The 15,681-nt window shown below is 40.5% G+C and overlaps 1 protein-coding gene across 6 annotated transcripts in view; it reads right to left on the bottom strand.

The window, feature by feature from the left end:
- The window catches only part of pde4d (phosphodiesterase 4D), an 830,388-nt gene that overhangs the window by 746,272 nt on the left and 68,435 nt on the right, over window positions 1-15,681 (bottom strand). Inside the window, exon 1 of one of the 6 annotated variants that reach the window (XM_062974248.1) lies at window positions 1,654-1,769. The exons of the other annotated variants lie outside the window; for them this stretch is intronic. The gene's annotated coding sequence lies outside the window, so the exon portion shown is untranslated. Of the gene's footprint in view, window positions 1-1,653; window positions 1,770-15,681 lie in introns of those variants that run through there. 6 annotated transcript variants of the gene reach the window in all.

Below are 15,681 nucleotides of genomic sequence, written 5' to 3'. Positions count from 1 at the left end.
AATCAATGGCAAATCACTTTCACACAAGCGGTCTGTACTATTATTGAACATTTAAACCACAAATTACATATGGAGATGGTTTCCATTTAGTGTATTACTGAGAAGAATTTACCAAAATTCCCAATTTCTTCATTTTAAGATGGAAAGAACTACTTATTTTAAAAAAATAAAGTTGGAGAAACTAAGGGCACATCTACATTGTAGAATTCATACACGCTCTGGATTGACTAAAATATTTTGCTATAAGACAGTACCAAAAATTTTATATTAAAAGAATATAGCTTTTGAAGCAAAGCAGTATGAAAAGATAGCAGAAATTGTACTTAGTACTTGATGCGCAACCAGCCATACAAGCTGTTTTATTTTTGTAGCAAACCAAAGTGAAGATTAGGAAGAGATTGTACTTTGTTTTTTAAAAAGTGTGCTCTGAAGATACCAGCCACAGATGCAGGTGAAACGTCAGGAGAAAGTGCTGCTAGAATACGGCCATACAACCCAGAAATAACACAACACCTCAGTGATTCCGGTTGTGAAAGCCTTTGACAATGTCCATATTAATAGAAGATGCCGGGGTCATACCCTTGGGCAGGGAGCATAATGGGGTTGCAGAGCACCTACTTTTTAGGCAAAAGGTTTCCAGTTCAGTTCTGAACATTGGGAAGAACACACGTCCAAAACCTCAGAAAATGGTTATATATCACTATAGACCCACCACATGCTATTCATAAGGCTTAGCTTGATGGACCAACCACAGTGTTCAGCTGTGTAGTAGTGAGCAACTTGATAAAAGTCAGGTGTAAATAGATACCTGGTTTATCTATTTTTCCTATTACTTCCAGTGAGACAAGGAGCAATTACACATGTAGCATTCAAATCCGTACCAGCTTAGAAACTCTTAACGTATTTCATGCTGGCTGAAATATCCTATTTTTCTTTTAATCCTACTTTTAATACATTCACAACATATTTAAAACAAACAGAAATCCCTTGTGTAATTGAGGCAACCCCATACCCATTGACATGTTTTGGAAAGTTTTTAAAAAACAACAACATTAAATTGGCCCACCTTCCGAAGAATGGAGGAAAATGAATAGAACAGAAGAAATTATATCTGGCATTGGATGAAACAAAATGTTGTTATTTTCAATATATGTGCTTCATATATCTCCCTCAGGGGGAGCAGAAAATCTGATCAAAAATCCATTGCTTTTAGAGGAGAATTAAGCACATGTTGAGCTCTTTCCCACTTGAATTAATGGGATCTGTCCCTGTACATACAGAAGTAGTTCATCAACAATTCTTATGGCCTAATACAGAATTCTGTAATGGTGAAACATACATTACTTTTCTTTAAAAAAAGAAGAAAAGGAGGAGGCCTCTTAGACAAAATCCCACATTTACCACACAACTTCACAGTGTTATTTTACCCTTGAAAGCACATAATCTCTAAGCTTTAGCTGGTTTTGGACTTTGTAATTAGTTAATACATTAAGTACCCTGAAAAATTAATCTGCCAGCTGATCGGTAGTCAACATTTATGACAGAGATTTAAGTAAGTTATCATTTTGATTTAAAGCCATCTGACACAAATTTATTTTTTAAAATGTTGCCAAAATAGACCCTTATGTAATGGCAAAAATACAGAACACTTACTCAGATTCTGCTCTCTTTCTCTCTCTTTCTCTCTCATATGAACACAGCTTGGGAACTCTTCAAAATGTGTGTGGTTTCACAAAGTTCTTGGCATTTAGTAGTGTCAACATAAGATTGATACAAGTTCTGCATGGTACGTAAGTGGGCAGGGATCCATACCCCAACACAGTAAGTCACATCTTATCTTTGGATTAGAGTCATGTAAACAGTATCCAGTTTGACGGGATTCATAAGAAAACCAAGACTTGTTTGCAGTTAGGGATGGGAGAACTTTCTAGCGCTTTAAGGAAGCCATAATAAAAGATAAATATATTGGCTAGCCAAAGAGTGAAGTACTTTAATTTCCACAACAATACATACTAGTATCTAGCTTGTTTGAAGTACACTGAACTGGGAAATGCAATTGAATACACACGCCTCATTACAAAAATGTGATATGCAACCCTCCACGTACTAGAAGTCTATCCTAGTTGATGCTTGTGGACAAACCTCCACATGACCATCGGAGATCTTCTAGGACAACCATTTGTTGAAGGTGGGTTCAAGTTCTATGACCCACAAGATGTTTCAACCTTTCCACAATTCTATTTAACTATATTTGGAAAACTGGCCTGACTATTACTGCCCTTTTGTTTGTTTTACTATTTTTCTAGAAAGCAGAATAAAACAAATTTATAACACAGTGTCATTCCCAATTGTGAGAGCTTTGGGTGGTATAAGCCAAAACACAAGGAGGACCCGGTGATGCAGCGGATTAAACCGCTGAGCTGTTGAACTTGCTGACTAAAAGGTCAGCAGTTCGAATCCGGAGGGTGGGGTGAGCTCCCGCTTCTGCCAACCTAGCAGTTCAAAAACATGCAAATCAATCAAGTAGATCAATAGGTACTGCTCTTTCAGGAAGGTAATGGCGCTCTATGCAGTCATGACAGCCACATGACTTTGGAGGTGTCTATGAACAATGCTGGATTTTCGGCTAAGAAATGGAAATGAGCACCAACCCCCAGAATCGGACACAACTAGACTTAATGTTTTCCCTGCACCAGTTCAATGAATGGCATACTAATTAAATACAACAGAGAAAGAGCCAGACAAGAACAAGACTGGATTTTGGCTTTAACCTCTTAGGATTTATCCCTTAGATCATCAAAAGACACAAGAATCAAGTCTTGAGTTGTCACCAAGAATTTTTTACTCTGCACTGGAGACACTATACCTATGGATATACTTTATACCTTTCGCCTAACCCATATGAGCTCATTCATTTGTTAACCAAAGCCACAGCTGTCAGAATTCCATCTAGGAAGGAAAAACATGTTGTTATATGATGGAAGTTTTCTAATCATAAAACGAACAAGATTTGTAGGACCTTAGCAGTATTACAAAGAAGGCCACACACAATGTAACACCTTGTGGTTTAAGCAAACGATCCATCTCAGCTTGGTGCAATTACAATACTATTTGACTGCCCAGGAAAATTGAATGCAGTAATTACAATACATTTAGGTTGTTCTTCCATTTCACTATTAAGAAAATATGTTCCTATAAAGTAGGAAAATTGTGGGCTAGGACCTATCTGTTAGGGAAATAAGAAGATACGTGTGTGAACTGCAGTGGAAGGAGGAAGTACTTTTAAACCTGCCTACTAGCATCACTAACTTAACCATAATTAGGATTCTCTCTCGAACACATGCACACATAAACCAATCCAATATAATACGTGTTCCTCCAAGATGACATGTAATGTATATGATATATTCTGCTGAAGTGCTGGCACCTTGCAGACAAGTGATCATCTTTGAGCATAAAAGCCAGATTTTTAAAATATGTAAATGAACAGTGCTTCGTTTGCAAATTTTCCCACTGTTTCCTTACCCAATCCTTTCACTTACTTTTCACTTTTCCCTTTCCTGTTGTAGCAACACAACAGAATGGGAGATAGCAAGTAGTTATGGAACAACTCAGTAGTTGTTTCTGTGGTTGCCACATATGTTTCCAGGATTGAACAGTGGCTTCCATATGAATGCAGAATCCATTCTGGGTTTTAGTCCAAAGGAGCTGTCCAAGATCACCCTACACCAGACTAAATTTGGATAAAATAGGCTAGGCTCCGAAAGATTTAATATGGAAACAATGGGCTTCTGTGGGGAGAATATTCCATAGCCAAGGTGCCACAGCATAGAAGACAATTTCCCATGTCCTACCACATTATATTGCCTCCACCAATGCAACACTGAGCCACCACCTGCCACTGTGCACTTCTTTGGGAATTTTCCAGGTTTTCGATAGATTTCTAGGTTACAAACTAACAACACTAACTTAGGGAAACTTGCAGAGCTGCAGAAATAGTTTTCTAAATTTTATAGTGTTTGAACAAAGCAGAAGGCATTCTCAAGCAATCATAGATGGGGAAAATAATACCAATAAGTTACATATAATGTAGAAGAATCTGAAACTTTGTGTTTATTTCTCAAACAAGTAACAGGTGCTGGATCACAGATGTGTGGCAAAACAAAGAGACACGAACACTAAACAGAACAAAATGAATACTGTTTCTCTTTAGAGGAATTATGTGTTGCTCTAGTGTTGGAATATGAAACACCAAAACAGTAGTTCTGAAACGCATTGGGACACTGAAAAGACAGAGAGTGGCAGGCTTTCTGTAATCTCATAATAATCACAATACCTGGGGAAATGAACTGCAGTGTGTCCTCAAAGATGGGCATAGAGGATAGGACCATATCCATTGTTAGAAGGAACTGTGACTTCTGGAATATATGGTGACTGTAAAATGAATGAGATTTCCCACATATCCAGGGTTTCCTTGAGGCTGACTTGGCAGTTCAGTACCCCTTCAGCCTCTCCTAGCATTCTTGGAAATCTGCCAAACAATGTGAGAGAGATGTGAACAAGGAACACCTCATTGTTGAACTGCTTGGGCAACTGAGGAATGCCACTTGGCCTAAACCAAACTATGAAAGCCGAGCAAAACACCAGTCACTTACATAACCTCCGATCGTTCAGATGAAAACTGAACATCAGAATATGGTCAACATGGCAAATTTTATCAGTGAAGAAAAACACACAAGTTGGAGGGAGTTGCAGCAGTTTTCTATGGCTTGAGTCTATGGAAAAAGGCAAGTGTATCTGCCCCTCCTCTCTGTACAGTTTTTTTTTTTTTCGTGTCAGGAGCAACCAGAGTTGCTTCTGGAATGAGAGAATTGGCCGTCTGCAAGGATGTTGCCCAGGGGACGCCCGGATGTTTTGATGTTTTACCATCCTTGTGGGAGGCTTCTCTCACGTCCCCGCATGGAGCTGGAGCTGATAGAGGGAGCTCATCCGCACTCTCCCCAGGTGGGATTCAAACCTGGCAGCCTTCAGGTCAGCAACCCAACCTTCAAGTCACAAGGCTTTTATCCCCTAGGCCACCGGATGCTGTATAGTTGAAGGGTATGTATTCAACAGTGCTAGGATGCAGTGACAGCATCTAAGAGGCTGTCCAGGTCCTGAACCGGTGTCTGGCCGCTGTGTCGGACTGGATGGGGGCCAATAAATTGAAATTGAATCCAGACAAGACAGAGGTCCTCCTGGTCAGTCGAAGGGCCGAACAGGGAATAGGGTTACAGCCTGTGTTGCACAGGGTCGCACTCCCCCTAAAGACGCAGGTTCTCAGTCTGGGGGTGATCCTGGACTCATCGCTGAGCCTGGAGCCTCAGGTTTCAGCGGTGGCCGGGAGAGCCTTCGCACAACTCCGCCTCGTGCGCCAGCTGCGCCCGTTCCTTGGGAGGTCTGACTTGGCCACGGTGGTCCACGCTCTGGTCACATCCCGGCTGGATTACTGCAACACACTCTACGTGGGGCTGCCTTTGAAGATGGCCTGGAAGCTCCAGCTGGTGCAGCGGGCGGCAGCCAGGTTAATAACGGGAGCGGCTTACAGGGAGCGTACAACCCCCCTGCTAAGCCAGCTCCACTGGCTGCCGATATGCTACCGAGCCCAATTCAAAGTGCTGGTTTTGACCTACAAAGCCCTAAACGGTTCTGGTCCTGCCTATCTATCTGAACGTATCTCCTCCTATGAGCCCGTTAGAACCTTAAGATCTTCCGGGGAGGCCCTGCTCTCGATCCCACCTGCCTCGCAGGCACGGCTGGTGGGGACGAGGGACAGGGCCTTCTCGGTGGTGGCTCCCCGGCTGTGGAACTCCCTCCCCAGTGATATCCGGCAAACCCCTTCCCTCCTGGGATTTAGAAGAAAACTAAAAACTTGGCTCTGCGCCCAGGCATTCAGCGAATAAGCTCACTGGCTGATGCAATCGGGTCGCAAATCTGTAATTGTAGCAGTAGTGAATGACTGAGGATGGTGCAATATCGCTGCCTTGCAGCGTTTTAATTTTTATATACTTTTTATCATGTTTTTATCATGTTTTAATTGTTTTGTTTTATAATATATTTGTTGCTGGCCCTCATGGCAGAATGTAAGCCACTCTGAGTCCCCTTGGGGAGAAGGGCGGGGTGTAAATGCATGTAATAAATAAAATAAATACATAAAAGGTTGCAGGCATTGTAAATACATTGAATTAATTTTGTATAGAAATGGTATAAATGTGTGGTGATCATTCATTGTGCTGAATTTAGGACAGCTTCTCATATCATGGGAAAGGATACAGAATTTTGACAGTGTAAGTGCACCGTGGCATTCAACTGTCATAAACAAGAAAATGTTTGTGCCATTTATTTGCATTTCCTGCTTCTCCTGAACTATATTTTCCATACTGATTTGCATTATTGCTCTTTTAACTTCACCAAGACAAAGTTGCTGGAGATTTAATATCAATTACCACACTTCTACAAGCCTTCATGATGCATCAACAAACCAAGAGACCAAATTTAAGCTACTCATGGCTGACATAGTAGAGCTGGGGAACTGTGGCCCACCTGATATTTCAGCTCACAGCTCCCATCAGCTTTAGCCAAAATAGCCAATGATGTGACTGACAAGCATTCCAAACTATACATCCCTGTTCAGCAGTTCCTTGAGAATCTCATTTCCACAGAGAGATGGGTGCATACATAGGGACATGCAGAGCTTTCAAAGGCTTATTTAAATAAATGACCTGTCAGGTGTTCCAAGCTTTGTTTAATAAAAGGAGAGCTGAAAACAACCACAGTACTTCCTGCACCCTTTATCAGAGGCAGTTTCTCTGTATTAGTCAGTATTACATAGCAATGGTTCATTTAGGAATCTGCCTCAGTATAGTAACAAAGTAATCAGTTACTGCTGCCTTATCAAGTGCTTTTTTAAAAGGCTAGTTCAAATACTAGTTCTTGCATGCTTTCAGAATGTTTGCAGTTGGTTCTGTTTATTTGTGCTATTACAATTGTTCGTTTCAGTGCCGTTTCCAGCACTGCATGTGCCTATTTTTTCCCTTATTACACATCTATCAGTTTTACACCTGTGCTTTCCCCCAAAAATGCACATTTTCAATCCGTCCAGGTAGTTTTAAAACACTAGCCTGTTACAGCCTCATTCATTGCATCTAAGAAAAGCAATTTTGTCTTGCTGGTAACCCAATAGCACTTCATACCATCGAACTGTCCTAATTAATCCTCAGTAATCCCACTTTTTCAGCTGCTATTAAGATGTCCCCAGTTTTGTTTGCATCCTCTCACTTCCCCCCTTTGCTCATAGCTTACTTCACTTGCTGCAAACTGAGGATCCTTCCACACAGCCATATAACCCAGATTATCAAGGCAGATAATCCACCATCACTTCTTTGAACTGGAATATCTGAGTCCACACTGCCATATAATCCAATTCAATGTGGATTTTATACAGCTGTGTGGAAGGGGGCATAGTTCAATGTGTAATCTGAATCCAATTAACTCATAGTTGGGCAGAAGAAGAACATGATCTTGCCCTTCCCAATAGGCTTAAGCAAAAGACAGCTGCTGTGGCCTCTTCAAGCTAGAGTGTTCTTTCTCATAAATAACTTTTGCCATCTGAACCACAATCTGATATTTCTCTGGACACACACACCCCACTTTCCATCTGTGAAATGTTTGAAAGTATGGCACTATGATTCCATATTATCTGCCTTAGTTCCATCTGATGAAGTCTGAGTTTTGTAGTCTTGGAATGCACTAGAATTCTCTGGTAGAACATTCCAAATACATTCCACACAATTTTGCCATAGCAGTTAAAGCTGAATCATAATGCTATAATTCTGTAATCTAGTGGTTCTCAGCCTGGGGTCCCCAGATGTTTTTGGCCTACAACTCCAAGAAATTCCAGCCAGTTTATCAGCTGTTAGGATTTCTGGGAGTTGAAGGCCAAAAACATTTGGGGACCCCAGGTTGAGAATCACTGCTGTAGTGTGAAATGCCACAGATGCTTGTGAGGAAATTAAAAACCAGGTTAATAGTTATTTGTCATTCTGTCTAATGCTTCCCTTGATATAAGATATAAAATATATATAATCTGTATTAATATGCATTTATGTATATATTTTTCATCCCTCTTTGTCTTTTGTTCCATGTCAATGTTTCTTTATAACATTGCCAGAATCAGACCTCTTATTTCTGCTTCCTCTTCTAAGACCTTAGGTCATACCTTGATCATTTCCCATGATTTGATTATTGTAATCTTTTTATGGTCTTCCATTATCTCAGACCTCTGGTTCCATTCTTTTTAAAAATAGAATTGGAAGAGACCACATGGGCCATCTAGTCCAACCCCCTGCCATGTAGGAAATACATAATCCAAGTATCCCTGACAAATGGCCATCCAGCCTCTGTTTAAAAGGTTCCAAGGAATGAGCTTCCAACACACTCTGAGGCAGAGAGTTCCACAGTTGAACAGCTTATATGGCCAGGAAGTTATTTCCTGTAGTTTGAACCCATTGCTCTGAGTCCTAGTTTCCATGGCAGCAGAAAACAAGCCTGCTCCCCTTTCCTTATGGGATCTTTTCACATATTTATACATGGCTATAGTGTCTCCTCTCAACCTTCTCTTCTGCAGGCTAAACATACCCAGTTCTATAAGACACTCCTCATAGGGCATGGTCTCCAGACCTTTGATCATTTTAGTTGCTCTCCTCTGTACACCTTCAAGCTTGTCAATATCTCTTTTAAAGTGTGGTGCCCAGAATTGGACACAGTATTCCAAGTGAGGTCTAACCAAAGCAGAATACAAAGGCACTATGACTTTTCTCAATCTAGACACTATACTCTTTTTTATGCATCCCAAAATCCCGAAGAGCCGGCGTTGACATTGTTTTACCGTCTTGTATATTTTGATTGTATGTATTGGTTGTTTTACTTTGCATTACATTATTTGCTTGTTGATGTTTTGGGGGTTTTTTTACATTTTATTAGAATGATTTGTTTTGCAGTTGTATACAGTTTTGTGTTTTGGTATTCCTCCTTCCTTCCTATGTGCATATACAGATTGTTCATGTTGATAGGAACCATTGTTTTTGGTTGTTTTACTGTTAAGTGCCATGTACCTTTGATGGCTCTATATAAATAAAGGATGGTGACATTTGGATGCCCTCTGAATATTTTTGGACTCCAAGTCCAAAGCCCCAGCCAATAGTGGAGAATGTTGAGAATTGTACTCCAACATCTGGAGGCTGCACAAATCCCATCTCTGGTATGTACCATATTTAATCACATAATAGTCACACTTTTTCACACATTTTGCAGGGTGGAAAGGATGTGTGACTATTATGCGATGGCAACTATTATGTGGTGAAAAAGCCTCCCTTGAGGGGCTTTTTTGCTGTGGTCTCTTTGATGGCGCACCATGAAGGCTGGTGAAGCCTTACCCACCCGCACGGCTGCACCCTCAGACCATAGTTGTGGAAGGGAAAGATAGATGGGCAAGCAAGTTCACCCATCCACCCACCTTTCCCCTCTGCAGCTACTGGGCTTGCCTTGCCAAGTAAATCTGCTTGCCTCTCTCCTCTGGGATTTGGAGGGTTGCCTAGCCAAGACAACTATCCATAGGTCTGAGGGCAGAGGGGATCAGGTAAGGGAACTCACCTGCCTGTCAACCTCTCCCTTCCGAACTTCAGAGGGTTGCTATCGTCACATAACAGTTATACTCATGAACTAATGCGACTATTATGTGAGGAATGTTAAATAACCAAAACCGGGACCCAAAAGGGGGGATACTACTATTCTGCAATGAGATAACAGGTATGTTAAATATATGTGCTCTACATTTATATTGCCCCAATGTGTATCACTTCACACCAGCAGTGAGTGAAGCACAGTTGCTACAAGACTGTTTTATGATCCTTCAGCCTTGCAGACTCCCTGGAGCATTATTCATTTCTGATCAATGAGGTAGCCATTTTCCCCTCCTAATGCAACTGTCTCCCTTTTGAATAATCTTGCTGGCAGGTTAGAGCAGTGGATTGCACTTTGAATATTTAAAAATGGAGTGGGGGAACACTGGTGGGAGAAGTCTACATATGTTCAGGGAGGCAATTCCAGGAGCATGGGACAACGAGTAAAAAAGTATGAATATTTTAAAATGTGGGAAACACATCTCCATCTGCCCAGTGGATAGCAGCTTTTTCTTTAAATTAAAAAAAAAAAAAGCCCGATGCGTTTAACAGTGGATTCTATTAGGCACTTTCCAGTTTTTGTGTCCTTTGTTTTTTGGTTTCTTTTCCAAACTTCAGCTGTAAAATTTGGGAAACGAGGGTATTTTGGCAACTTCTACAGCCCTTGGAGGTTTCCAGGTGTTTGTGCTTATGGTTACATGAAATCATATGTGTTAGTTTGATCTTAATCTGGAGGACAAAATTCTCACTCACTCAAAATATACTGTCCATTTTTAAATATATATATATATTTCTGGTATTGTGATCCGATTTCCATGCTATCCATTTTTGGTATAACTAAAAATAGGGAAGAGGCATCAGACTTCTATTAGCTCTTACATTGATAGGTCCAACTACTAAACAATGAAATGACCTTGGTAGCCAGGCTCAAAATATGTTTGTATCAAAATCACTGTGTGAAAATACAACAGAAACAGGAGCCAAGAAACCAAGCACATAACACATTCTGCATTTTATATCTAAAGAAAAGATATCAATTTTAGCCATGAGGAAAAAAATTGGCATCTCTAGTAGATTAAAAACTTTATGAGGGCAACCAAAAAAGTGCAAGCATTCCAGATTAGGTTAATAACCTTATTAGGCCAACCAAAAAAGTACACATTTTCTCATCAAGTAAGTTGTTACCAAAACAGCTTTTTTTAATCTAATGAGGAGATGGAGGAGCCAACATGATTGTAAAGTCACTGCAACTGCATGGGCATAATTATCTTCATTTCACTTCTTTGATGTTGAAATGTTTCCCATTTTTATTCTTTTTAGGTTAGGGGCTAATGACATTTTGTATTTTTTGTTTTTGTATTTGCAAATATATAGGATAAGAATGGGTGGAATGTTCACATGAATAATAGCATGATAGTGTTTAGTATTACACTTTAACTGCCACAATAGCATCCTATAGAATCCTGGAGTTTGCCCTTCTGTAAACTGTAAATAAGAGGAAATACTACCCAAGTGGTTTGAGTGGAACCACAGTGCCATTTCCTGTGGCTTGAGCATGAGACTCTGGAAGAACAAAGTTCAAATCCCTGCTTGGCCATGGAAAGGTCAAGTCTCATTCTCTCTCATTCAGAAAAAGTCAATGGCAAACCCCATCTGAACAAATCTGGTCAAAGAAATTCATGGTTTCAGCAATGACTTGAAGACACCCAATTACATAAAGTATTATGTAGTGTGAAAGAGCTGTAGACAGAAATAGGGAAGGGGCAGCCAACCTTGCAAATTTCTACTGGTTTCCAGATCCCCAAACACTTTCTGTCTGTCTTTTGAAATCTCAGTGTTCTTTCTGAAGTCAAACCACAGCCTGCATTGTTCTTGTCACAGACTATATCTCACCCTACTGTCAGGCAAAACGAGCCAGCTGCCTCAAGACAGTATTTTGAGTGCTGTCATGCAGATTGTTAGGTGGTAGTGATGGGGGTGATGGGCATGTACAGAATACTTGCCAGTTTTCCTCTCAGCAGCACCCCATTGAGCATTTTAATTCTTAAAAATAGATGTGGTCCCTGCAATCACTGCAGTAACTGAACAATATGTGCAATTTATGATGGACAGATGATTATTAATAATTGCAGCACTTTTTGTTCAGATGGATGGTGCTATTAATACATCTGTGGCAGGACAGAGTTAGCACCTATTAACGAACAAGTGCAAACCTCTGCGGCTGAGTATGCTAATTAACATTTCTACATTTCCCCTTTTTACAGTGTTTGGAAGTAAAAGTGATTAAAGGAAATTCCTCTTGAAATATTGCTTCGGGAACTCATTTGTTGGCAGCCTGGCCATTTGGGGATATTCTTTTTCCATTTAAAGCTTAAAATTAAAATTAGAGGTACTTATGTGCTGCTTGTTAAAGAAGGAGCTACATTCATGAGCATGCATTATAATTTTAAACAATGACTTAAGATTAAAATGCTATAGGGGCAGTGGTTCTCAACCTGGGGTCCCCAGATATTTTTGGCTTACAACTCCCAGAAATCCCAGCCAGTTTACCAGCTGTTAGGATTTCTGGGAGTTGAAGGCCAAAAACATCTGGGGACCCCAGGTTGAGAACCACTGCTATAGGGTTTTGGACAATGTTTCAAACCTTATCTTGTATTTTTTTCTTCCCCAATTAGTCCAGTTGCTTCCCCCTCCTTGTTTCTAGAATCAATTTATGCTGTGGCTCAGCCAAGATTTCTCTGCCGCCAAGCAGTTTGTGCTGGGGGAAACCATCAATTGCCTTTGGAGGGGGGCAGTATCTTTCCCACCAGCCAGGCTCCTGCCTCTCCCACCATCCATCTCACTTCCTCCTGAGACAAGGCACTCTGTCATTTCAGCAGCTTTTTCAATGGTCAACACTGAGGTAGGACTGAAGCTGAAATTTATTCTCACCCCACCCCTGCAAACCAGTGGGAGAATTTCATCCTTTTCTCCCACAAGAGTGGGAGCTAACTGGCTTTCAACAATGCCATTCTGGATAAGGAAGAGAGTGTGATATGAAGATGTGGCTATGGCTCAATGTATTGAAACATTATCATAGAAAGCAAAAACCCTGATGCCAGCTCCTTTCCCTCCTTTCCCTTACCCCCTTCTTTTTGATCCATTAGAAAGAATGAAACAACAGTCATGGACAAGACCCCTGGGTAGCTACAGAGATCTTTGCATTCTCTTAATAGAGCCATATATATTTTATCATTTCCTTGATAGCAATTTTATTATTGAAACAATTTCATATTTAATGTATCCTTTCACTATTGTCTTGATAGTAATTGCACTCTTAATGGCTGGTGATATTATTGCAATTGCTACAGTACAACCCCTGTGTTCGCAGGTATACTTTCCAGAACTTTGTATAGATAGGTGAAACTGCAGGTAATACTGAACCCTATTGAACAAATGACATTTAGTGGAGACAAACCACAGAGTTGCCCATAGGACCTAGAAAATGCCTAGAGAGGGCAACTTTGTCAAGCCTGGTATGACATATGGGGGGCTTGCTGTATTATTATTATGAACTATATTCCATTAACTATTCTTAGCCTTGGCTAGAAAGGAGAAGTAAATCAACCAGAATTATTTCTCAACAATTTGTTCAGTGAGACTGCTCTATTTGGAGTGACCCAACAAAATTCACAATGGCCAACCTTAGCTCCTCCCCCAAAAACTATAGAAACAGTTCTGGAATCTATGACAACAAGAGCAGCTGAGCCAGATCATCTAGGGACCTCATCACATTACAAAATTTCAGTGTCCTAAGATGCTTCCAGGATGCTGGGAGGACAGAGCTTGCTGGAGCCCATCAGATGACATAGGACACCGCCCAGAGAACAAAAGAGGCTTCCCGTGTTCTCAATAACAAGAATGGGGCAAGTGTGGATGGGGAAAGGGGGCAGTGTGGACGATGTAGGGCATGGGCAATTGTTTCCCATGCTGCCTGCCAGATTCACCATGCGGCTTGCCAAATCCCCCCACTTTCACCCACTCTTTGATGAAGTCATTAGAGATAGTAAAATCAGTGTGGACAATAGTTGCTGAACAGGACTGGGAATTAGGGGACATATGTTCATCACAGAAAGACCTGAAACTCACTGAGCAATCTTGAAATGGTTACATTCAAGCCATTCTGTTTAACCTACCCTGAAAGGCTATTGTATGAAGAAGAAGAAAAAGAGCAGAAGCAGAAGATCTGGGCCCAACTCAATATGTAACCAATTGGGTTAATTTACTGTCACTTTTCCAGTACCCTTCAATAGATAATATACACCTTTGTTCAAATTGTAACAGCCTGTTTTGCTGTTTGGTCGGTCGGTTGTTTGTTTTTTCCATAGCCTTTGTTTTGCCCTTGTAACCTATAACCTTAATGAAGATAATTTAAAAAACTAATAAATGATATTTTCAATTTTGCAAACTTTGAAAAATTTACATGACCACTATGTTACAAAATATTTGATAAAAACTTCAGCAACCTCCAATTTGTTGAGTTGAAATGGGGGTGAGAATTTCTGGAATTCTTTGCATTCAGCTATAAATGCAACGAAAGGGTGCAGGGAGAGTATAGGACCCAATACTTTTCCAAACGTGCCTAAGGATATCCCACTATAGTTTGTTCTTGTTGCATCTGATGGGACAAATTTGGTAAATGGTACATAGTACAACCCTGTTGCCTTAGTAACCATGATCTATTGGTCGATCCAAGAGTGGACAAATCAGCCTCCAACATAATTGCCTCAGGCTCAGATCAATTATCAAAAGCCAACTGGATTTTCCTTTCCATTCCACACAGTTAATTCTTCCATCACTGGCACAGTCAGAGTTTCCTTTGCTAGTTATTTTCATAGAGAACTGATCACATTTATTAAATCCGGACACTTCCACCAAGCCTATGTCACTGTATAGGCTTCGCTGAAATATCCAGGATTTAATGAATGCTATCAGTTCTTGATTAAAATAACTGGCTTGCTGCAATTCTATAATGCAAACTTTTATTATTTTGATGCTCACAGGTTTACTTTGATCAGGTTTTCAAAATTAAACTGAGTAACAGCAAGAAGTTTAAAATACCATAGAAAAAATCACAAGGAAATGAGGATGGATTGCATCAAGACCTAGTTTGCACTTGTTTAGTTGAGCCAAGGTTCAAAGGATCAGTGTGCCAGGGCTTCCTTATTAGCAGAGATAATAACATCATTTGCTACTTTTCTTGTAATTCCCTCTTCTTTCTGAGCTTCACCAAAATTCTCTCCAAAGCTAGAAAAAAAGATTTCCAAATTAATTAAAATATATTTTTTCAGACTAAAGTAATTGAGTTAACTCCATTGCTATGCAATATACCTATAGTTGGTTTGACCTTGAATAGACAATTGGAATCCATTAGCATTACAGAAGGTTTGTTCTTGCTGGAGAAGACTTTAAAAAGTCAGAGATTACTTTGTATGAACACAGCTTTCTGACAGGTTTGGGAGGTGTTGTTATTTTTCTCCTTGGATAACATGTCTATGTGCAACCTTGTTACGTATCCCGGATTTATTTACATGTAATGCCCTGTGTCCCGGGCCAGGACATCAATTGTCCCTTATTTCCACTGGGTGGCAGTTGGCAGGTGGCATCACACTGGCAACGAAGGTCCACATAGTGAAAGCAATGGTATTCCCCATAGTAACCTATGGTTGCAAGAGCTGGACCATAAGGAAGGCTGAGCGAAGAAAGATAGATGCTTTTGAACTTTGGTGCTGGAGGAAAATCTTGAGAGTGCCTTGGACCGCAAGAAGATCCAACCAGTCCATCTTCCAGGAAATAATGTCCGGCTGCTCACTGGAGGGAAGGATACTAGAGGCAAAGATGACGTATTTTGGCCACATCATGAGAAGACAGGAAAGCTTGGAAAAGATCGTGATGCTGGGGGAAATGGAAGGCAAAAGAAAGA

Source organism: Anolis carolinensis, chromosome 2 (assembly GCF_035594765.1).
Source record: "Anolis carolinensis isolate JA03-04 chromosome 2, rAnoCar3.1.pri, whole genome shotgun sequence".
NCBI classification, from domain to species: Eukaryota; Metazoa; Chordata; class Lepidosauria; order Squamata; family Dactyloidae; genus Anolis; species Anolis carolinensis.
The sequence above is the reverse complement of the archived record's forward strand: the minus strand, read 5'-3'. Positions and strand labels throughout refer to the sequence as shown.